Source organism: Erpetoichthys calabaricus, chromosome 1 (genome assembly GCF_900747795.2).
Source record: "Erpetoichthys calabaricus chromosome 1, fErpCal1.3, whole genome shotgun sequence".
NCBI classification, from domain to species: domain Eukaryota; kingdom Metazoa; phylum Chordata; class Cladistia; order Polypteriformes; family Polypteridae; genus Erpetoichthys; species Erpetoichthys calabaricus.
The window spans coordinates 146132935-146151160 of record NC_041394.2 but is presented as its reverse complement, the minus strand read 5'-3'; the positions used below and the strand labels follow the sequence as shown (position 1 = coordinate 146151160).

The 18226-nt window shown below is 40.0% G+C and overlaps 1 protein-coding gene across 2 annotated transcripts in view; it reads right to left on the bottom strand.

The window, feature by feature from the left end:
- msrb3 (methionine sulfoxide reductase B3) overlaps positions 1–16762 on the bottom strand; it is a 205226-nt gene extending 188464 nt beyond the window's left edge. The window contains exons 1-2 of one of the 2 annotated variants that reach the window (XM_051923564.1): positions 16631–16762; positions 16429–16536 (exon numbers count right to left, since the gene is read on the bottom strand). The gene's annotated coding sequence lies outside the window, so the exon portion shown is untranslated. The remainder of the gene's footprint in view (positions 1–16428; positions 16537–16630) is intronic. The other variant, XM_051923570.1, reaches the window with a different exon arrangement.
- Positions 16763–18226: the final 1464 nt, after the last annotated feature.

The following is an 18226-nucleotide window of genomic DNA, read 5'->3' as shown; positions in this document are numbered from 1 at the left end:
AGCTTGTATAACAGTTTAAATTTGCTGTCCCATCAAAATAACAACACACAGCCATTAATGTCTAAACTGCTGCAACAAAAGTGAGAAAACCCCTAAGTGAAAAATGTCCAAATTGTGCCCAATTAGCCATTTTCCCTCCCCGGTGTCTGACTTGTTAGTGTTACAAGGTCTCAGGTATGAATGGGGAGCAGGTGTGTTAAATTTTGTGCTATCGCTCTCATACTCTCTCATACTGGTCACTGGAAGTTCAACATGGCACCTCATGGCAAAGAACTCTGAGGATCTGAAAAAATTGTTGCTTTACATAAAGATGGCCTAGGCTATAAGAAGAATGCCAACACCCTGAAACTGAGCTGTAGCACGGTGGCCAAGACCATACAGCGGCTTAACAAGACAGGTTCCACTCAGAACAGGCCTTGCCATGGTCAACCAAAGAAGTTGAGTGCACGTGCTCAGCGTTATATCCAGAGGTTGTCTCTTGAAAATAAATGTATGAGTGCTGCCAGCATTGCGGCAGAGGTTGAAGGGGTGGGTGGGGGGTCAGCTCAGACCATACACTGCACACTGCATCAAATTGGTCTGCATGGCTGTCGTCCCAGAAGGAAGCCTCTTCTAAAGATGATGCACAAGAAAGCTCACAAACAGTTTGCATAAGACAAGCAGACTAAGGACATGGATTACTAGAACCATGTCCTGTGATCTGATGAGACCAAGATAAACTTATTTGGTTCAGATGGTGTCAAGCATGTGTGGCGGCAACCAGGTGAGGAGTACAAAGACAAGTGTGTCTTGCCTACAGTCAAGCAAGATTGGTGGGAGTGTCATGGTTTGGGGCTGCATGAGTGCTGCCGGCACTGGAGAGGTACAGTTCATTGAGGGAACCATGAATGCCTACATGTACTGTGACATACTGAAGCAGAGCATGATCCCCTCCCTTCACAAACTGGGCCGCAGGGCAGTATTCCAACATGATAACGATCCCAAACACACCTCCAAGACGACTACTGCCTTGTTAAAGAAACTGAGGGTAAAGATGCTGGACTGGCCAAGCATGTCTCCAGACCTAAATTCTATTGAGCATCTGTGGGGAATCCTCAAACAGAAGGTGAAGGAGTGCAAGGTCTCTAACATCCACTAGCTCCATGATGTCATTATGGAGGAGTGGAAGAGGATTCCAGTGGCAACCTGTGAAGCTCTAGTGAACTCCATGCCGAAGAGAGTTAAGGCAGTGCTGGAAAATAATGGTGGCCACAAAAAATATTGACACTTTGGGCACAATTTGGACATTTTTCACTTAGGGGTGTACTCACTTTTGTTGCCAGCGGTTTAGACATTAATGGCTGTGTGTTAAGTTATTTTGAGGGGACAGCAAATTTAAACTGTTATACAAGCTTTACACTGACTACTTTATAATAGTATCATATCTTCAGTTTTGTCCCATGAAAAGGTATAATAAAATATTTACAAAAATGTGAGGGGTGGTGTACTCACTTTTGTGAGATACTTTACATGCATTCAAATCAGCAAAATTACAAGGGTACCCAAATTTTTGCACACCCAGTTTGATTTAATTTCATACAACTAAATATTGCTTCACTGAAAATCTTTGTTCGGAAAACACTCCAATACTCGGATGTTCCAAGGAAATGAGACATACCACTGTTATCTTTTTTGTTGAAAGTAGAGTAAATTATTATGCAGGCTGAGAGGGGTTCCCAAACTTTTTCATATGATTGTATATACTTGTACAGTTTATGAGTTCTACACATTTGCTGATTATTTGACTTAGTTTTTAAATAGCTGAGCTCTGTCAATAGACAATTAGTTAATTCTCTCAATCTGTGAAGAATTCAAAACAATTATTTAAAATGTAAACTGTAAAGTCAGGAACTAAGCTGGATACTATCTACTTGCCCAGCCTCTCAAGACAATGTACCTAATTTCAGAAGGCCTACAGTCATACAGGTTTGAGGGTAACAGTTCTAATAAAAATAGAAAGTTAAGTAATGCTTATTATCTAATTCGCACATTTTACGCAATGTTAAATTTGCCTGCTCTGGCTTCACTTAATGTTTTTACAAAATTTTATCCCTGTGTAACTGAAATTTGATATTTATGTTTAGTCTTTATATGGAAATGCAACACTGCCTTGAAACAGAATACTAACTTTTGTCCTCCTTGTTAAATATTTATCTACATAAAACAACTGATATCTTCATAGTTCAGTAAGTGACCAAGTTGATATATGAATGATAGCTGCAGCAGTTTATAACTAATATCTGCATAAACATTTTTTTTTACATCTGCAGTCACACCATCAGTACTGAAACACAGTAAATAAAACTATAGCAAATAGAATGCAATGGAAAAAACATAAGGAACCTAATACACATTGATTCATATAAACCATAGGAAAAAATGGTAAACTAGTATAATCCTAGTAATTGTGTACAGTGTATTAAAATTGTGCTTAATTTATTTGTTTATTATAAGGAGAAAAATAGGGTAAAAAAAAAAAAAAAAAAAATAGGGAAGTCTGTGAATCTTTTTCATTGTGTTTTTGTTCGCCACCACAGCGTGTGGTCGAGAGCAGATGCAAAATTTTGGCAAACTTTTTGATCGGAACCCGATTTGTACGTGTTTGGAAACATTCGTGATCAGAGGTTCTACTGTAGTTGTCATAGCTATTCTCAAATATGCATGATGTTCTATGCTGTAACAATATCCACGACAGCTGAAAACACTCACTGTGTACGGACGTAGTATGGATAGACATTTCATTTGACCAGAAAAGTGAGCATTGAGAACTTGGCTACTATCATTCTCCACCATGCTACAGAACTTCTGCTGAAAGAAATGTAAGATTCTCTGCTGTATACTATAGCTCCACATCACTATAATCTACCTCTGTTTATGAATCAGTATAAGTGAAAGATTTCTGGATGAGTGTGTGCATATGTTAGAGAGAAACACTTAAACTGTGGTCCCATCCACTTTCACATATGATGATGTCTAAGATATGTTACAACAACCTCCACCTTCAAATCAATAAACATATGGCGAATAAAATTTCTGGTAAATTGCAGTCATTTTGTCATGTTATACCTTATTTCTAGATTTTCAGTCCGAACACAGCTAAGAAACATTACTTGACATGACACTTTACAGAAATTTTTAGGATTCATTCTAATTAAAAATGTAATTATGTAAGTTTTGTAGGGGAATTCAGGCAATATCAGAGCATACAAATGATACAGTTGGCTTGTATGTGAATGCTAGAATGAAAGCTGCCTCAAAGAGATACTGAATGTTGAAAATATGTTTTCAAAAGGAAGAACATATAACAAAACTTAGAGACATTCTAAAAACTTAAGAAAAGCACAAATATTCATTGTATTGAAATTCATTCACTCTTTCAATGTGCTTATTCCAATATAAAGTTGTGGCAATTTAGACCATCAGAGTCGAAGGAGGAGCCGAGCTAAGATGAGTAACAAGTCCTTCACTTGGTTCACTCATTTACATAAACGCACATACACACACATATACAGGATGAAATTAGAGTTATTATATAAACAAAAGACAAGTTTCTGTATACATAAATGTTGCACATGAGGGGACCAAAGGTCACTCATGCTGAACAATCTGGGGAGCAGGAGTGACAGACTTCTCCAGGAGGGCTCCCTCATGAGGCTGAGGAGTAGTAGAGGGAGTTGGAGAAGCAAGGCTTGGTGTGGTGCCCTGCCAGGAGCATGTGATGGCAGCAGAGACCCAAGCCAGTTAAAAGGTTGGCTGTGCCTGTCAGTAAGGTGTCTCCTCTGGCTGCCGGATCCCATCAGGGGTAAGCAGAGAAGACATTAGTTTTAACAAAGATGCACCTGGGTTTGTGAGTTTTATAGAACTGCTTCCTGTAGTGTGTTTGAATCTCATTTTTACTGCAATATATTTATTTGAATTTTAATCATCACATTCACTGATTTTAACAGATTATTTATTGAAGATCATTTTTGGACTGCACTGTTTGGACATGGTTTTGTGGATGGATGGACAGACGGATGGATAGACTTATAGAAATTTGTCCCCAGGGGAAAATTTGGCTTTTTACAGAAGCTCTTTAAATAAATAAAAAAAAAGAAGAAATCCATAATATACTTAAAGCACTTGATACTTTTGCATCAACACATTGCTGAATATGCGTTTCCTCATTTGCCCGGCTCATCTTGATTATCTACAGTTACGGGTTCAAGAGGTTCCCAGAAGCCAACAGAAAGCATGGAGCCAACCTGGACCATAACACAGCGGCACCCCTGAAGGCTAGACATCCGGTTGTAAAAGGAATTTGCATAAATCACACTGACTTTTGAAAGGTGAAAGAACACAGCAATTGGATGAACAAGACGTGAAAACTAGTTATACAGATCGCCATCTGTCACGTATAAAGGTTCGATTTATCTATCTAGACGATTTGTCTAGAGACAGCGATAGTCTCCCAAACACAAGAGAGAAAGGTTGGGAGCATGTGCTGATACAGCGTGTTCACCAACCACACGATGAACCACCTGGACTGGGACAAAAGTGCAGCAATGCAATGGGTGACACCTCAGCACCACACTGGAACAGTGTGAGGTTTTTTGGGTTTTTTTTATTGGTGGGTGGAGTGCCAATCCTGCCACCATACCACAAGTTTTTCCTGCAAGTTATAAGACCTGCTTGCAGGGCTGGAAGCAGATTAACAGCGTTCCCAGCACAAAGCAATTACGGGTCAAGGGTCTTATTCATGTGCCCAACAGAGTAGAGTCACTTCTGGCATTTACTGGATCTGAACCACGAGCGCAGATCCCTAGCCTCAGAGCCACCACTCTGCCCCACCCAGACATGAATTCTGCATTTAATTATAACTAGCGGACTCGAGTGAGCTTGTTGAAGTCCTTTTTTTTTTATTGTTATATATTATGGTTCAGTACTGGCTGTAAAAATATTTTACATTTAAATTTTCAAATTCTTTGGTTGGCCAGCTTCTACAATTCATTCACTCTTTATAAATTATACAACTTGAACACTGGACAATTATGTGAACTTTGGAAGGGGCTGGGGTGTGTACACTGTATATATTTTTAATCACAAAAAATCACTGCTGTTTTCATCTTTGGGTCGTTCATTTTTAAATGCATCATATTCTTTTGCTGTTTTGCCAAAATTACCTTATTACTTCCTTTTTCCATATACTTATATATATATATATATATATATATATATATATATATATATATATATATACTTATATTTATTTAACGGAGAGAAAGAAAAGTTATATGTTGCGTTGTCACGATGAAAGTTCAAACACAGAATCAAAATTCAATGCAATATTGACGAAAATGTATTTCAAAAAATTGTTTTTACTGAAGTTTTACAGTAAAAGTCTAAGTTTGAAAAGCTTTTGCATGTTAATTTCAAAGCCAAAAAGAAAAAAAATCGTATTACGCAACGAATAACTAATGCAACATGAAACATGTTTATTAACAAATTATTATGTTTTACTATTTTTTAATATGGTTAATTACTTGCTGTAATGTAAAATAGGAAATTGTACATCCGCATCCCCATATGTGAGCGGCAGAACCACAACATGGCTACCGCGTAGCGCAGGCACAGGGGTTGGGGAGCGAAGAGAGCAGGGGGAAAAAGCCCCCTAATTTTCTTGAAGAATAAGTATCAGTTTCAATCAAATTAGTCCACTGAGAGTAGAGTTTTCATGTGGACAGACAGATCAGTCAATCACTGTAGGTGCTTTTCATATTATATGTGAGCAAACCTATAAATTTGTTTAACAAATACAATTTCATATATTACATATTTTTTTCCTTTTTACAGGTGCCCAGGAACAATGAACACAACTCAACTTAGAACACAAAAATAGACTTAATATATTCACGAAAGTAAATTAATTAAGTAAAATGAATACAACAAAACACATGAACCAATATTTGGACATTTCTTTTTTGCAGAATTACATTCTAAAAGATGTGATCATTCTGCAAGCATTGCATTTGTAGATATCGGAATTTCAAGCTAATGTTGCACACAGGAAAACAACATTTTATGTAAGGCTAATATAACATTTGTAGCAAACAAGGTTTTGTTGAATGGATAAAGCAGTTACTTAAAATACAAAAACACATTACAACAGTTTTCAGCAATGGTTATATGTGGGCCATACTACCATTAACAATGACTTAATATACTTATAAAAAAAGGTTTCAAACTCAACAAAGCATCATTTAATTTTCTAAACTCTGCTAACATATCTAAACACAATTGTACATTTTTTTCTGAGAGCTGTTCATTTGTAAAACTGAATGCAGTCCAACGCTATCAGTATGAAGTTACTCCTATATGTAATGGCTCCTTTAAGAAAATCAAGGGGAAATTTGAGCAAGGAGAGTCCCCCATCTAGTTAACCTCTAATTTAACAATCCCTCTTCCACATACTGTATCTACTATTTCTGGTTTTCAACTTGTTCTTTACTTTTGAAAATGATGACTGAAATTAAAAAAAAAAAAAAATTACACTCTTTATATGGTGGGACATTATACAACTTTTAGTTGTCAAACTTGACAACTGCAGCTGCAGGATCTTGTTGCCTTTAAGACGGCAGATTAAGCAGGTGGCATATTACACAACTTTTAATCAGAGGAGAATGCCAAACTTGACAAATGCAGAAGCTGATCTTGTTGCATGAACATGTCAGTTAACATAACTAGAAATCACAGGACATGGCAAATTTACTGACACTGCAAACTTCAGCTCAGTTTCAAATTTCCAAAGCATCACAAGCTTGTCCCTTTTTCTGCCTGCATATAACGTGCTGCTTGATAAAAAAAGGTGCTATATAAATGCTTTCCACATACAGCAAGTCCAGCCTTTTTTACCATTCTGTTGTGATATGCAAAATACAAGACAACAGACCCATAAACAGTAATTAAAATAAAGGCCTATTGGGGTTTGCAATTAAAAGCTTCCAGTGTATCCATATGCCCCTGGCAATAACAGCCTCTCTTTCCTTATAACTTATCTGCTGCAGAGAAGAGATACTCAGGGGCACTGCAGTGTGTAGCAGATATAATTAATAATTATGCCACTCTATTTGAAGTTTTAATTGGTTATACAGATATAAATTGCATATAAACAAATATTTTTCCTTGTACAATACTATACAAGCTGCAGAACAAGTACATTTTGAAATGGTAACCCCCAGAAAGAAGCAAGAAAACCAGATTAGAACTGAAGGTCACACACAAAATTTTTCATATAGCCTCAACACAGCTGGCTATTACGTCCTTCCAATCACTTACACAAATGCATTAATGTCAAGAATGAAGATAATGAGACACAAGTGCTCACAAAATGTTCCTCTTCTTAATTGTACTATCTTTATTTCATTCAATAAAACATGTCAATGCACTTGCACCTAATACACAATCTATTTTAATACTGTCCTTGCACTATAAAATATAACATAACACTGGGTACAGAGAGAAGGATAATGTATGGAATTGTATTATTTACTGGACTCATGTGAAAAGCATCTACTTTGATCATCAAGCCTTTCTGCCTGCCTGCATGCATGCCTAAAAAACTGAGCTCCCTGTGGACGATTTTGTTTTGTTGAAATTGGCACTTATTCCTCAAGGAAATGTGTTGGAAAGATTCAGATTTTATTTAGATATTCCAAATACTGCACAGTTTTGAAATTTCAAAACCTTCTATTGAAAGCACTGACAGATTTGGGAACTTGTCTATTTTAACACAGAGAAATTTTCGGTTCAGCTTCAATTAGATGCAACTGGTACGTTTTCCTCTTTTACTCATCCAACAGGTGCTCCTGATGGCAAAACAGATAGTGAATAAAAGGGTAGTCAAATCCCATGAGAGGCACAGGTATGCAGGCCACTTCTACTGTATACCAGCTGCAGCTGCCTGAGGTAAATTAACTGTTAAAGTAAAAAATGTCACTTTATGTAAGCACTGCTCTGTATGTAATCGACATGTATGTTACACTAAACACAAACTTGTGGGCTGCATTAAATGCAGCCCATGATGATTCACCATTCCTCTGAAACAGTACTTTCTCAGCAAAGCTCCAAATCTGCCCTCGCCTCCATTCTGAGATTAAGAAATTTAAACTACAAATAAGCTGGTGGCATATTACTTCTAGATAGAGGGAAAGTCAAACTTGACAACTGCAGTTATTGATCTCATCACCTATGCTTGTAAGATTTGACGTGTAGAAATCGCAGCATATATCAAATTAAGAGAACTGGTAATGACTTTCCAGAAAGTTTTACATTTCCAAAGTATTGTGAGCTTACCCGTTCTTATGACAGTCCATAATCTACTGCCTGACATGGTGCTCATGCAAAAGCTAAAGCAAAATGAGCCACAGTCTCAGCTTTTTTTATTTTATCTTTTTTCGCCCCACTCAGTTGTGGTATGAGACATTAGGCATATGAGCCCCTCCTCTGTTTGCGAGGTCCAAATTATGTGCTCTCCTGCAGCTGCGCTCTATGCATTATACAGTGGAACCTCGGTTTGCGAGCATAATTCGTTCTGGAAACGTGCTCGTAGTCCAAAGCACTCGTATATCAAAGTGAATTTCCCCATAAGAAATAATGGAAACTCAGATGTTTTGTTCCATAACCCAAAACTATTCATATCCATAGGATTGTATGTAAATACAATTAATCCATTCCAGACCGTACGAACTGTATGTAAATATATATATTTTTAGTTTTTAAGCACAAATATAGATAATTATACCATAGAATGCACAGCATAATAGTAAACTAAATGTAAAAACATTGAATAACAATGAGAAAACCTTGAACAACAGAGAAAACTAACACTGCAATAGTTCACACTATAGTGCTAGGAACTGCTTGCTAAAAACACTTTTTTTAATGAGTTTTAAGCACAGGGAAAAAAATGAACATTTGAAAAATCCGTAATTCAATAAACCACCAAGAAAAGTAACATTGCAACAATACAAGCTACGAACCGATAGCTGTAAACAGAACTGAAAACAAAAACAAGCCTTTTCTACCTTATGCGTCCAGCCCTCGCTCGCTCGCTCTCTCTTTTGTGTGTGCGTGTGTCTCTCTTTCACGAGCCTGGAGCGCCTGTGTGTGTCTCTCTCTAGCGCTCCTGTGTATGTGCCTCTCTCTCGCGCGCCTGTGTGTGTGTGTGTGTGTGTGTGTGTGTGTGTGTGTGTGTGTGTGTGTGTGTGTGTGTGCTTCTCTCTCGCGCACGTGTGTGTGTGTGTGTGCCTCTGTCTCGTGTGCCTCTGTGTGTGTGTGTGTGTGTGCCTTTGTCTCCCGCGCCTGTGTGTGTGTGTCTCTGTCTCATGTGTGTGTTCCTCTGTCTCGTGCGCCTGTGTGTGTGTGTGTGTGTGTCTCTCTTGCGCCTGTGTGTGTGTGCGCGCGCGTGTGTGTGTCTCTGTCTCGCGCACACGTGCGTGTGTGTGTGTGTATGTGTCACGCTCTCTCTCTCGCTCACTCGCTCGCTCGCTGCACAGGAAATGCACAGGGAGAGACTGAGCATGTACAAACCGAAAGGGAAACTGGCTTGTTCGTATACGGAGTGTGTGGTCGTGAACCGAGGCAAAAGTTTGGCGAACTTTTTTGGTCGTAAACTGATTTGTACGTGTTTCGAGACGTTCGTGATCGGAGGTTCCACTGTATATAATTCACTAAGCTGCCAGCGAGCAAGACACCCATGGAGCACGCAGGATGGACCCACGCCCACCAACTCTAAGACCATTCGATACGACGACAACTCGCAGAGCCACGCCCACCTTGCAGCAACTCACAAAACACGCCGTCATTCGCATTTGTCTCTGCTACAGTCCACATGCATCTCTGAGCCACGTTGACTTTTCATTATTCTTTTCGGTTACGACACACGACCGTGTCCACCATCGCAAACTGTTTTACATGCCATGGTCTTAGAGTTGGTGGGCGGGTCTCTGTGAGTTGCTCTTGTGAGCAGGCACATGACCAGGCGGTGTGTATGCTTCGAGAACGAGGGTGGACACGGCAGGACCATCTAAGAAGAGGCATATTTGTTGCGGATGTTAATCGCTGTATGCAGCATGCAAAACAGTTTGTTTGTTGCGGATAATTTGCCTTTTACTTTTATGCTCTTGCGAGCGGGCACATGACCAGGCGGTGTGTATGCTTCGAGAACGAGGGTGGACACGGCAGGACCATCTAAGGAGAGGCATATTTGTTGCGGGTGTTAATCGCTGTATGCAGCATGCAAAACAGTTTGTTTGTTGCGGATAATTTGCCTTTTACTTTTACACGAAGACAATTTCCTGTTAGATTGGCCTTTGCGATGACAATTAATAAAGCACAGGGCCAAACTTTCAAAAAGATATGCATGTATCTGCCAAAACCAGTTGCAAGAAAACCATGGGATACGCACGATATAGCCACGCCCGCCAACTCACAGAGACACGTCCACCAACGCTAAGACGATGGGATACGCCGACAACTCACAGAGCCACGCCCGCCGACAACACAGAGCCACGCCCACCAACTCTAAGACCATAGGACGAGAACGCCTGACCTGTTACCAGCGTGTAAAACCATCGCAGCTTTTAACTCACAAACTGCAACAACTCACCAAACGTGTAAAACCATCGCAGCTTTTAACTCACAAACTGCAACGACTCACCAAACAAGGACACCCTGTCTCTCGAGGCATTCACACTGCCGGAAGACAACCATGGGATACGCAAAAAATAGCCATGTCAGTCAACTCACAAAGCCCAGCCCACCAACTCGAGCATGCGTCCACCCACGCTCTCAAGGCATTCACAGTGCCTGCTCATGTGCCCGGACGCAACAACTCACCAACTCGCTTTCGTCTCTGCTACAGTACACATGCACCACTGAGCCACGTTGACTTTTCATTATTCTTTTCGGTTTTGGCTGCATTTCTATATGTAATCCACCAAGTCGTCCGACCATGGGATACAAACGACAGAGCACCGCCCAACAACTTGAACCGATACAGAGACACACCCACCAACTCAAAGAGCACAAGGGGGGTCCGCCCCCTGCTCACTTCGCTCGCCTACCCCCGGCGTTGGGTATCCTGAAATACATTGTTTGTATATCCGTCAGTCGAGCTCGTTCGTTTTGAATCCGTGCCTGCTTTGCTTCCGCAGTTTCAGACGCGCATTTACTTCACTCCGCAGTGGTGCCACTCACAATATGGCGGTGACGCCTGTGCCTTCACTCCACAGTAGTGCCACTCACACTATGGCGGTGAAGCCTGCGCCTTCCGTACTTTATGGACCCGTGGGGCCTCCGTAGCCTCTTCCGTTTGAATCTGGGCTGCAGCGCAGAGTCCTCTTATTTGTGTGGCTGTGTCGGTAGTCGTTAGCCATGGGAGCGTTGTTGCTTCATTACTCATTCACGTCAGTTGAGCTCTTTCGTTTTTGGGCCGTGACTCCTTCGTGCGCGGTGGATAAGACTTCGCGTGCGGTTTATGAGACGCGCACTGTACGCGCCTGCGCAGTACGTCTCATGGTCCCATCGCCGTGTCCCTGCGTCCATGCCATCCGGTTTACCATTCTCGGTTAGTAATATGGATGGGACGAGAACGCCTGCCCGCCAGCCCGACTGTTACCAGTGTTCACCGTAATGTACTGGAGTGTAAAACTATCACAACTGCTAACTCACAAACTGCAACAATTCACCAAACACCGCATCAGAATGCTTTCTATATCTAAGAAGATATATAGATACTCATTATTCCCCGGCACGTGTCCACCCACGCTCTCAAGGCATTCACAGTGCCTGCTCATGTGTCCGGACACAACAACTCACCACACACAAATTTTGCTTAATTTGACTCAACATGGGAAACCTCACCCGGACACGGAGAGGAATGACAGATTGATAGCTCTTTCTCGATTCTCTGGGTGGTGGTGCATGGCCGTTCTTAGTTGGTGGAGCGATTTGTCTGGTTAATTCCGAAAACGAATGAGACTCCCTACTGCTAAATAGTTATGCAATCGCCAACCGGTCGGCATCCAACTTCTTAGAGGAACAAGTGGCTTTCAGCCACGTGAGATTGAGCATTAACAGGTCTGTGATGCCCTTGGATGTCCGATACTGCACATGCGCTACACTGAATGGATCAACGTGTGTCTACCCGGCGCCAACAGGCATGGGTAAGCCGTTGAACCCCATTCGTAATGGAGACCGGGGCTTGCAATTGTTCCTCACAAACGAGGAATTCCCAGTAAGTGCGGGTCATACGCTCGCACTGATTACGTCCCTGCCCTTTGTACACACCCCCCCTCGCTACTACTATGGTCGGGTGACTTGGTGGATTATATATAGAAAAGCAGCCGGAACCGCAAAGAACAATGAAAAGACAACGTGGCTCAGAGGTGCATGTGGACTGTAGCAGAGACAAAAGCGTTGGGGGCGGGCACAAGGCAGTGCGTACTGAACGATGATTGTATGTTGGTTCGTAGCAAGCATTGTTGCAATGTTACTTTTCTTGGTGGTTTATTAAATTACGGATTTTTCAAATGTTCATTTTTTTTCCCTGTGCTTAAAAATCATTAAAAAGCAGTGTGATGGCTAGTTATGAATATTAAGTCTGTGAATGAAAATCACTGGAAAAAGTGTAGTGTCATGGGGGCTCTACTTGATGTCTCTTTTGGAGCTACTTTTAGCACTTCAGTACCAATATCTTCTTACTTGAGTTGCAGCATATTTGACTGTGTCTCAGTGGTTTAAGCTACTGAGATGGACAACACTCATGAGCTGGCACATGGGATGAATATTTCATGTTCTCTCCAAGAGGTTGGCAGAAGATGTAAACACTATAAAGAATGTGTTGGCATCCCAGTGGGCAAGGAGAACAGCCAGTTACCCGGCTGGGAGAGCAGTACTTTGGAAGGACAAGTAGAGACAATGGGACATGGCTATGGTTTCCCCAGCATGCTAGGTGGCAGCATTCTTGGGCCTTGTTACCAAAATGGATACCCATGGTGCAGGCTGGAAATTGTGGTGCCATGGAGCAGAACCTGTTAAGATTCCATGGGTGCCACAAGTGGGTGATGTGGGGATTCACACCTTTTGATGAATTCTGCTTGACATGCTTCCAACAGGCTATGCCCTAGCAACAGAAGCACTCCCAGGTCTAGAATAAATGAAGTCGGGCAACCACATCCAGGAGAGTTGTAGTCAGGTGGAAGATAAACAAAGAGCGGAGTGGAAGGACAGGGAAAAGAGAAGAGAGAATACATGTAGTTGTGTCATTTTTGGAGGTCTTTGTAAGGTATTTATGATAATAAATACTTGTATTCGAACCAAGGACTTTAGTCTTTGTGGTTGTCTGGGGTTGGGGCGCTGTTATGCATCCTAGTGGTCACACTACATTTGTCCCAATCCTTTCTGTTAAAGGTCTCAGAAGGATCTCTTTCCTCATTTTCTTAAACCTCTTCCAATGGTGTTACCTCATCATTACTTCCTCATCCTGCCACCTACTTCCAAACTTCATTGCTATGTCTTTTTTCCCTCCTCCAGAAGTTTACCTCAATATCTCAGCTCTCTAGCTGTCATGGATGACATGAAGAATCCAATGGCTGTCTATTTTTTTTTTTTTTAATACGTGTCCCATGTCTGTTAAGGTTTTTCCACCATATCCTAAAGATGAGGATGTTAGGTTATCTAGCAATTTTACACAGGCTTCATGTGAGTGTGGTGTGTGCATGAGTAGGACTCACGATGGCTCATTTCAGGTTTAATTTCTGCCTTGAACACAGTTATCTCAAAAAAGTGTTTCTCAATTAAGTAGGTGTCAACAATTAATATGGCTGTTCAGTCAATGTCTGTTTTCTCTTGCCAGCCATGTTACTGTATCTTGATAGCCTAATTTACATATTCTAGGAGATAAGCACACAGTCATAGCACCTGCCCAGCGACTAAGTCATAGTGCTCTCAATCTAACCACAACAAAATCAAACAGGTTTGAATTTGTTCTAAGTTCTGAGCAAGCAAGAGCTGACAAACAAATAACACCTAGTCAAATGTACACAGCAGCAATGCACACAACCAGATAAGTGCCCAATCAAACATACACGAAAAAAATTAACACAAAAGAACAAGAAGTGAAGGAAACAGGTGTTTTGGACTGTGCAGACAGTGGACAGGCTCAGGGATCTTTAAAGCCAAAACAATGGTTTTTTTTTTTTATTATTATTTCTCATAATTATGCTAGTGTGCTACATGTGGATTGGCTGCCAGCAGCACAATAGGAAATTTAAAACTGTGCTGTAAAGTCACAAGACAGTCATATAATCAGTCATTCCTACAAATTCTAGTCGTACAATCGGACATCGTCCAGGCAATGATAACCAGCAACTGCAGGTGTTAAAAGTGAGAACCTTAGTGTTTATGAAGGGTGCTGCTTTCTACACTTGTATGATTACCACGGCTTCAGCATTTGCTTCTATAAATTTGGCCTTTTAGAAAGAAGACTTCAGTCTACTTTCCTTCATCCTGTTTAGTTCACAACAGTGCTACTGAAACTGCAAAATCTGAATCAATGATCTATTGCTGCTTCCACCTAATGCACAGCTTACTGCAATAGTATGCTTTTACACTTGGCCACCACAACGGTTTGACCACTCCACTGCAGTACCACCTCATTACCAATTTCCACATCATATGGAAATGCAACTCTGTGAGCTTTAAAATAAAAGAATACTGCAAATGAACTGAATTTTTGTACTAGCTATTTTCTAATCAATTTTATCTTTGGGTTACAGATAACACAAAACTAAAAAATCAATGAGTTTATTTAGTTCTACAAAATGCTGTACTTTTTTGAAGCACAAGAAGATTTGATATCCATGACAAAATTACATTCTCTCATGTAATCAAGATGTTAAAACAACTTTAAAAAAACATACAATTATATGAATTTGGACTTTGAATTTGGAATCTTGCAAGTTAAACAGACAAAATATTCAGCCTTTTTTTGAAAGATTTTAAGCAAATTATAATAGTGTAGTTTAGCAGTAGACTTATTAATTTTCAAAGATTTTGCTCTTGATGTTTGAAAGAGGGTAACAACACCCTTACAATACATGTGTAGTTCCAGAATGATCTCATGTCATTTGGAACCCACCTCACTGAGCATCCTCTAGTCTCTAGGATTAAATGACTTTGGAGAACACTTTCAATCATGTATATAGTGACACTTGGATTTGTTTTAAATATCGAGTTTAAAACTCTGATATATAGCATTGATATAGCTAAAATAAAAGTGTGATGTCATTAAATGTTAGCAGTGTAAAATTTCAAACTAATACATACAATGCAAGATAATTTGTCATTCTTTCAATGTTACTTTTCTAAAGCTAGAATGTTTGATTGAAATATGTATATTGGGATAATTTCCCCAGAAAGGTTATAGAATACACAACAAAGTTCTGGGGAAAACCCCAACTTTTATCCACACAACTCAACATCTTATCTGTCTTGTTTACTATCTTCTTAACAAAATGATGGCCTGTTAATGTAGAAATCATATTAAATATAACATTACTCAGGAAAAAGAGAAATGAAGAAAAAAGTACGATTTTTAGGATGATTTTTCAATACCATTAAAATCTAAACTCTACAACCCAAGACAACAAAGAGTTGTTTTATTTGCATTTACTGATGAACACCAGTCCAATGTGCTTTACAATTTCCTCCTTCTGTTTAACAATTATATCATTTTTAGAGAGGGAAGGCCTTACTAGGTTAAATGAGCATTACACGTTAAGTAACCAGTAAAACACAATTTTAAGCTTACCTGTTCAATAATTGTTACATACAAATGCTAAAATATACAACTGATTACACAAACTCGTTCCTACTGTGGCATGAGCTGGGAAATGCTGGTGAACTGTATATCAAACCAAACTTTTGTTTTCGTGAACCCCAGCATTTCTTGTGTATACAATCCTTGATGGTAATTTGCCCAAAATATTTTCCACCTAATTTCGTGAACCCCAACATTCCTTGTGTGTACCGTATAATCCTGGATGCGGAAAATGAACCACGGACATAATCAATCTATGAATAAGTTAAACAGTGAAGAGGCATTAAAACTTACAGTCGAGTAGTAGTAACTGTATAAACATTGCTTGTATACTACTTTCAGAACCAGCTTTATCTGACCTCGACTAAAAAACTAAAAATAAAATAAAACGATGTCCTGAATTAAAAAAGGCGTTATGAATAAATGGATTTCCCAGTTACCAGACTTTCACTTACGTCTGAGAAACACAACATTTCTGACCCGCAGGAATATCCTGTTTTGGGGGTACATCCAATATTAAAACCTTTTACCTTTACTCTTTTAAGTTGCGTATTTCTGTTCACAGTACATTTAAGTTGCGTATTTCTGTTCACAATACAATCTTGAAATGACCTGCGCAGCTACGACTTCGGACAGCCCTGAAACATCGAAGGATGAAAGGAAGACAAAAACAAAACTTGACCAACTGCTTTGGGCACCATGCAAATAAACTAAACATGCAGTTACACTCACCTTGTGCAATTTTATTCAAAAGACAACAAACAACAGCAGCAGAAAACAGCAACCGCAGACCTCTGACCAGTCCGTTACGCTGCTGCGCTGAAGCACTGTGGGAAAATTCCACTGCAAAACCATCTCCTAATATGAGCAAAGTGGTGAGCACGAGAAGTGGTCAGACTGTATCGCGAGCGTTCGCACTGCACGCTTGCAGGTGTACATTTCTAGCAAGTCAGGTGTGTTACCACGAATATTATATTGTAATATCACGCATATGTTAGCACTTAGGATATTGCACTATTCCTTACATCGTCATAAAAACGGACGTGCTAATATTGACCGTACCGATGTGGTATTTTCATTTTGTTATACCCTTTAACAAAATGTTGGCTTTAAAACAACCTTATGTAGTATTACATACCAATTGCTTACTTGAAAAATTAGCTCAGGCACTGCCTAGTCTATAAAGTACCTGTACCTTCCTGTGTATATACATATGACTTTGCCTGAATTGCTGTGTTGTGTTCAGATGCCGTTTATGATCTATTTAAAGGTAGTCAGCTATATAAGACAATGAAGTATTCCAACATTTATACAATACCCTTCTCAGTTTGAGGCCAGTTGCTCACAATAAGTAAGTACACGTACACATTTCTGTATATTTTAAATTGTATGGGTTATTAGTAAAGGCACCGTTGATTGTCCAGAATTGTACTGGCATATTTTATTTATTTATGTAAATTTTAATTAAATATTATATAACTCCATATAATTCATTATTACTTTAAATAGAGAGCATGCACTGATACAGCGCCTTGCCGCACCCACCACACGACCAATCACCTCCGGATCCCAGCAGTTCTTTTTAACAGCGGCTGGAGTGCCAAAACTGCCACCATACTACCAACTTCCCCCAATCTCAAAAGTTTCCTATGTAAGTTGAAGGACCTACGTTGCAGGCTCGATATTGTTTAACGTTATACCCTGGATGGAGCAATTTCAGGTTAAGGGTCTTGCTCAAGGGCCCAACGTCTGGCATTTACGGGATTCGAACCGGCAACCTTCTGATTGCCGGCACAGATCCCTAGCCTCTGTCCACTTTAAATATCTCACTTCTAATTTTAACACAGCATTCTCAGAGCTCTTAATTCAGTTCTGGTTTACGGTGAGAGCCTATCGCAACAACACTGGTAGCAAGGCGGAGAGGTCAGTCTATCGCAGGTTCCATATGAATTACCCATCCATCCATTTTATATTTCACCCTTTTAACCCTGCAAAATAAAATTGCTATAAATAGTTTACATTGAAATAAAAATGTATTAATGAGTGTAAGATACTACAGAGGACTGTATGGATAGCTAAGTGCAAAATTGGTGTACATCTGCCTTCCCTCCGGGTCACTCTTAATAAACGCTGCTTCTGTAAAGTATCCATCATTGTGACAAATTCTATTCAATCCCTTCTTAACATTTCTGTCCTCCTGCAGTATCCGTATCAGACGCTTAATAGCTTCTACCCACCAGGCTGACAGGCTCCTTAAAGACTCCACTGCCTCTTGCTGAGCTTTACACACTGTTCATCCTTTTAATCCTTAACTCTTCTTATATTCTA